Genomic DNA, 7,611 nt, shown 5'->3' with positions numbered 1-7,611 from the left:
AGCCTCTGAGAGCGCGGTTTTCTTGTATTTTCGACGTCACGTTCACCTGTAAAAAATTTTCGCGCCACAAATTGCTAAACGCAGCCTCTAATTACAGCCAAATCAGAGGAGTAACTGAGAAAGATGACATGAAGGCGAAAGTACCGTCGTGCGAAGAGAGGAAAATAGGGACCAAACCCCGAGTCACGTGATATAGACATAGGGACAAATTTACAGCAGAATGTCCAAAAATGCGCCAAATTTGGCGCATTTCATTTAAGAACAAATGTTTGCACCTCACTAGACAATTTTAATAGGTGTCTAGAAAAGGAGGTGTGGCTTAGAGAAGGGGCGTGGCTTAAAATGTGACAAACTAAAACTAAGCCGGCCAAGCGTATGAGGTTTAAGGAAAAGTGTCTAGCAAGAGGCACCAATATTTTATACAGCGTGCACCACTGTGATATATTTGGTGCATCCTCATACTGCCTGTTCTAAGTTTACACTGTCTAAATCTTACACAGCTTACTAAAGCTAACCTATTATATATAATTGCTTTTAATAAATAAATCCTAACGTGCCTCAGGACAGTCAAAAGAAAGTTGCTTATACTGCCCCCTATGTACAAAAATATAACTACTACAATACTGCTCCTATATACAAGAATATAACTACTATAATACTGCCCCTATATACAAGAATATAACTAATATAATACTACCCCTATATACAAGAATATAACTACTATAATACTGCTCCTATATACAAGAATATAACTACTATAATACTGCCCCTATATACAAGAATATAACTACTATAATACTGCCCCTATATACAAGAATATAACTACTATAATACTGCTCCTATATACAAGAATATAACTACTATAATACTGCCCCTATATACAAGAATATAACTACTATAATACTGCTCCTATATACAAGAATATAACTACTATAATACTGCCCTCTATATACAAGAATATGACTACTATAATACTGCCCCCTATATACAAGAATATAACTACTATAATACTGCTCCTATATACAAGAATATAACTACTATAATACTGCTCCTATATACAAGAATATAACTACTGTAATACTGCTCCTATATACAAGAATATAACTACTATAATACTGTTCCCTATATACAGGAATATAACTACTATAATACTGCTCCTATATACAAGACTATAACTACTATAATACTGCCCCCTATATACAAGAATATAACTACTATAATACAGCTCCTATATACAAGAATATAACTACTATAATACTGCTCCTATATACAAGAATATAACGACTATAATACTGCCTCCTATATACAAGAATATAACTACTATAATACTGCCCCTATATACAAGAATATAACTACTATAATACTGCCCCTATATACAAGAATATAACTACTATAATACTGCCTCCTATATACAAGAATATAACTACTATAATACTGCCTCCTATATACAAGATTATAACTACTATAATACTGCCCCCTATATACAAGAATATAACTACTATAATACTGCCCCTATATACAAGAATATAACTACTATAATACTGCCCCTATATACAAGAATATAACTACTATAATACTGCTCCTATATACAAGAATATAACTTCTATAATACTGCTCCTTATATACAAGAATATAACTACTATAATACTGCCCCTATATACAAGAATATAACTACTATAATACTGCTCCTATATACAAGAATATAACTACTATAATACTGCCCCTATATACAAGAATATAACTACTATAATACTGCCTCCTATATACAAGAATATAACTACTATAATACTGCCCCTATATACAAGAATATAACTACTATAATACTGCCCCCTATATACAAGAATATAACTACTATAATACTGCCTCCTATATACAAGAATATAACTACTATAATACTGCTCCTATATACAAGAATATAACTACTATAATACTGCCCCTATATACAAGAATATAACTACTATAATACTGCCCCTATATACAAGAATATAACTACTATAATACTGCTCCTATATACAAGAATATAACGACTATAATACTGCCTCCTATATACAAGAATATAACTACTATATTACTGCCTCCTATATACAAGAATATAACTAATATAATACTGCTCCTATATACAAGAATATAACTACTATAATACTGCCTCCTATATACAAGAATATAACTACTATAATACTGCTGCTATATACAAGAATATAACTACTATAATACTGCTCCTATATACAAGAATATAACGACTATAATACTGCCCCCTATGTACAAAAATATAACTACTACAATACTGCTCCTATATACAAGAATATAACTACTATAATACTGCTCCTATATACAAGAATATAACGACTATAATACTGCCCCCTATATACAAGAATATAACTACTATAATACTGCCCCTATATACAAGAATATAACTACTATAATACTGCTCCTATATACAAGAATATAACTACTATAATACTGCCTCCTATATACAAGAATATAACTACTATAATACTGCCTCCTATATACAAGAATATAACTACTATAATACTGCCCCTATATACAAGAATATAACTACTATAATACTGCTCCTATATACAAGAATATAACTACTCTAATACTGCTCCTATATACAAGAATATAACTACTATAATACTGCCCCCTATATACAAGAATATAACTACTATAATACTGTCCCCTATATACAAGAATATAACTACTATAATACTGCCTCCTATATACAAGAATATAACTACTATAATACTGCCCCTATATACAAGAATATAACTACTATAATACTGCCTCCTATATACAAGAATATAACTACTATAATACTGCTCCTATATACAAGAATATAACTACTATAATACTGCTCCCTATATACAAGAATATAACTACTATAATACTGCTCCTATATACAAGAATATAACGACTATAATACTGCCTCCTATATACAAGAATATAACTACTATAATACTGCCCCTATATACAAGAATATAACTACTATAATACTGCTCCTATATACAAGAATATAACTACTATAATACTGCCCCTATATACAAGAATATAACTACTATAATACTGCCCCTATATACAAGAATATAACTACTATAATACTGCTCCTATATACAAGAATATAACGACTATAATACTGCCTCCTATATACAAGAATATAACTACTATATTACTGCCTCCTATATACAAGAATATAACTACTATAATACTGCCTCCTATATACAAGAATATAACTACTATAATACTGCTGCTATATACAAGAATATAACTACTATAATACTGCTCCTATATACAAGAATATAACTACTATAATACTGCTCCTATATACAAGAATATAACGACTATAATACTGCCCCCTATATACAAGAATATAACTACTATAATACTGCCACTATATACAAGAATATAACTACTATAATACTGCTCCTATATACAAGAATATAACTACTATAATACTGCCTCCTATATACAAGAATATAACTACTATAATACTGCCTCCTATATACAAGAATATAACTACTATAATACTGCCCCTATATACAAGAATATAACTACTATAATACTGCCCCTATATACAAGAATATAACTACTATAATACTGCTCCTATATACAAGAATATAACTACTATAATACTGCTCCTATATACAAGAATATAACTACTATAATACTGCCCCCTATATACAAGAATATAACTACTATAATACTGTCCCCTATATACAAGAATATAACTACTATAATACTGCCTCCTATATACAAGAATATAACTACTATAATACTGCCCCTATATACAAGAATATAACTACTATAATACTGCCTCCTATATACAAGAATATAACTACTATAATACTGCTCCTATATACAAGAATATAACTACTACAATACTGCTCCTATGTACAAGAATATAACTACTATAATACTGCCTCCTATATACAAGAATATAACTACTACAATACTGCTCCTATATACAAGAATATAACTACTATAATACTGCCTCCTATATACAAGAATATAACTACTATAATACTGTTCCCTATATACAGGAATATAACTACTATAATACTGCTCCTATATACAAGACTATAACTACTATAATACTGCTCCCTATATACAAGAATATAACTACTATAATACTGCTCCTATATACAAGAATATAACTACTATAATACTGCCCCCTATATACAAGAATATAACTACTATAATACTGCCCCCTATATACAAGAATATAACTACTATAATACTGCCCCTATATACAAGAATATAACTACTATAATACTGCTCCTATATACAAGAATATAACTACTATAATACTGCTCCAATATACAAGAATATAACTACTATAATACTGCTCCTATATACAAGAATATAACTACTATAATACTGCCCCCTATATACAAGAATATAACTACTATAATACTGCTCCTATATACAAGAATATAACTACTATAATACTGCTCCTATATACAAGAATATAACTACTATAATACTGCTCCAATATACAAGAATATAACTACTATAATACTGCTCCTATATACAAGAATATAACTACTATAATACTGCCCCCTATATACAAGAATATAACTACTATAATATTGCCCCTATATACAAGGATATAACTACTATAATACTGCTCCTATATACAAGAATATAACTACTATAATACTGCCCCCTATATACAAGAATATAACTACTATAATACTGCTCCTATATACAAGAATATAACTACTATAATACTGCCCCTATATACAAGAATATAACTACTATAATACTGCTCCTATATACAAGACTATAACTACTATAATACTGCCCCTATATACAAGACTATAACTACTATAATACTGCTCCTATATACAAGAATATAACTACTATAATACTGCTCCTATATACAAGAATATAACTACTATAATACTGCTCCTATATACAAGAATATAACTACTATAATACTGCTCCTATATACAAGAATATAACTACTATAATACTGCCCCCTATATACCAGAATATAACTACTATAATACTGCCCCCTATATACAAGAATATAACTACTATAATACTGCCCCTATATACAAGAATATAACTACTATAATACTGCCTCTATATACAAGAATATAACTACTATAATACTGCCCCCTATATACAAGAATATAACTACTATAATACTGCCCTCTATATACAAGAATATAACTACTATAATACTGCCCTATATACAAGAATATAACTACTATAATACTACCCCCTATATACAAGAATATAACTACTATAATACTGCCCTCTATATACAAGAATATAACTACTATAATACTGCCCTATATACAAGAATATAACTACTATAATACTGCCCCCTATATATACACAAGAATATATCTACTATAATACTGCTCCTATATACAAGAATATATCTACTATAATACTGCCCTTATATACAAGAATATAACTACTATAATACTGCCCCCTATATACAAGAATATAACTACTATAATACTGCCTCCTATATACAAGAATATAACTACTATAATACTGCCCCTATATACAAGAATATAACTACTATAATACTGGCCCCTATATACAAGAATATAACTACTATAATACTGCCCCCTATATACAAGAATATAACTACTATAATACTGCCCCTATATACAAGAATATAACTACTATAATACTGCCCCTATATACAAGAATATAACTACTATAATACTGCCCCTATGTACAAAAATATAACTACTACAATACTGCTCCTATATACAAGAATATAACTACTATAATACTGCCCCCTATATACAAGAATATAACTACTATAATACTGCCCCATATATACAAGAATATAACTACTATAATACTGCTCCTTATATACAAGAATATAACTACTATAATACTGCTCCTATATACAAGAATGTAACTACTATAATACTGCTCCTATATACAAGAATATAACTACTATAATACTGCTCCTATATACAAGAATATAACTACTATAATACTGCCCCCTATATACAAGGATATAACTACTATAATACTGCCCCTATATACAAGAATATAACTACTATAATACTGCTCCTATATACAAGAATGTAACTACTATAATACTGCTCCTATATACAAGAATATAACTACGATAATACTGCCCCTATATACAAGAATATAACTACTATAAGGCTGGGTTCACACGTGGCGGAATTTCACTTAAATTCCGCTGCGGACACTCTGCAGCGTTAATCCGCAGCGGAGCCGTTTGTCCATTGACTTACACTTTAATTTAGCAGTGTTCGTTTAGACGAGGCGTAAAATTCCGCTGTGGAGCATAGGCTGCGGAGCGGAATTTGGTGTCCGCAGCATGCTCTGTCTGTTGCGGAGCAGTGGCGGACTCATGGCGGGATTTCTCCATTGACTTCAATGGAGATTCTAATTTCCGCAATGAAGTCCGCAGCTGTCATGCACATGTTATGTGTGCTGCGGATCCGTCTTGCTTTTTTAACTTGACATTTCTTCATTCTGGCTGGACCTATGTATTTCTAGGTCTACAGCCAGACTGAGGAAGTCAATGGGGCTCCCGGAATTACGGGAGCGTTGCTAGGAGACGTCTGTAAATAGTCACTGTCCAGGGTGCTGAAAGAGTTAAGCGATCGGCAGTAACTGTTTCTGCACCCGGGACAGTGACTACCGATCACAATATACAGCAACCTGTAAAAAAAAATATAAGTTCATACTTACCGAGAACTCCCTGCTTCTGTCTCCAGTCCGGCCTCCCAGGATGACGTTTCAGTCTAAGTGACGGCTGCAGCCAATCACAGGCTAATAACAGGCTGCAGCGGTCACATGGACTGCCGCGTCATCCAGGGAGATCGGGCTGGATGCCAAAGGAGGGACGCGTCACCAAGACAACGGGCGGTAAGTATGAATTACTTTGACTTTCACAAGGGAAAGTGCTGTCCCTTCTCTCTATCCTGCACTGATAGGGAGAAGGGAAGTACTTTTACCGCAGTCCGCAGCAGCTAGTCCGCATCAATTTACTGCACATTTTGTGCAGATCCGCAGCAGAATCTGCAACGCAGATTCTGTGCGGCATTGATGCGAACAGTTGCGGAGGAAATCCGCCACGTGTGGTCATGCCCTAATACTGCTCATACACACAAGAACATAACTACTATAATACTGCCCCTATATACAAGAATATAACTACTATAATACTGCCCCTATATACAAGAATATAACTACTATAATACTGCCCCCTATATACAAGAATATAACTACTATAATACTGCTCCTATATACAAGAATATAACTACTATAATACTGCCCCTATATACAAGAATATAACTACTATAATACTGCCCCCTATATACAAGAATATAACTACTATAATACTGCCCCTATATACAAGAATATAACTACTATAATACTGCCTCCTATATACAAGAATATAACTACTATAATACTGCTCCTATATACAAGAATATAACTACTATAATACTGCCCCCTATATACAAGAATATAACTACTATAATACTGCCCCTATATACAAGAATATAACTACTATAATACTGCCCCTATATACAAGAATATAACTACTATAATACTGCTCCCTATATACAAGAATATAACTACTATAATACTGCTCCCTAT

Source organism: Rhinoderma darwinii, chromosome 12 (genome assembly GCF_050947455.1).
Source record: "Rhinoderma darwinii isolate aRhiDar2 chromosome 12, aRhiDar2.hap1, whole genome shotgun sequence".
NCBI lineage: Eukaryota > Metazoa > Chordata > Amphibia > Anura > Rhinodermatidae > Rhinoderma > Rhinoderma darwinii.
This window is presented reverse-complemented; position numbering follows the sequence as displayed.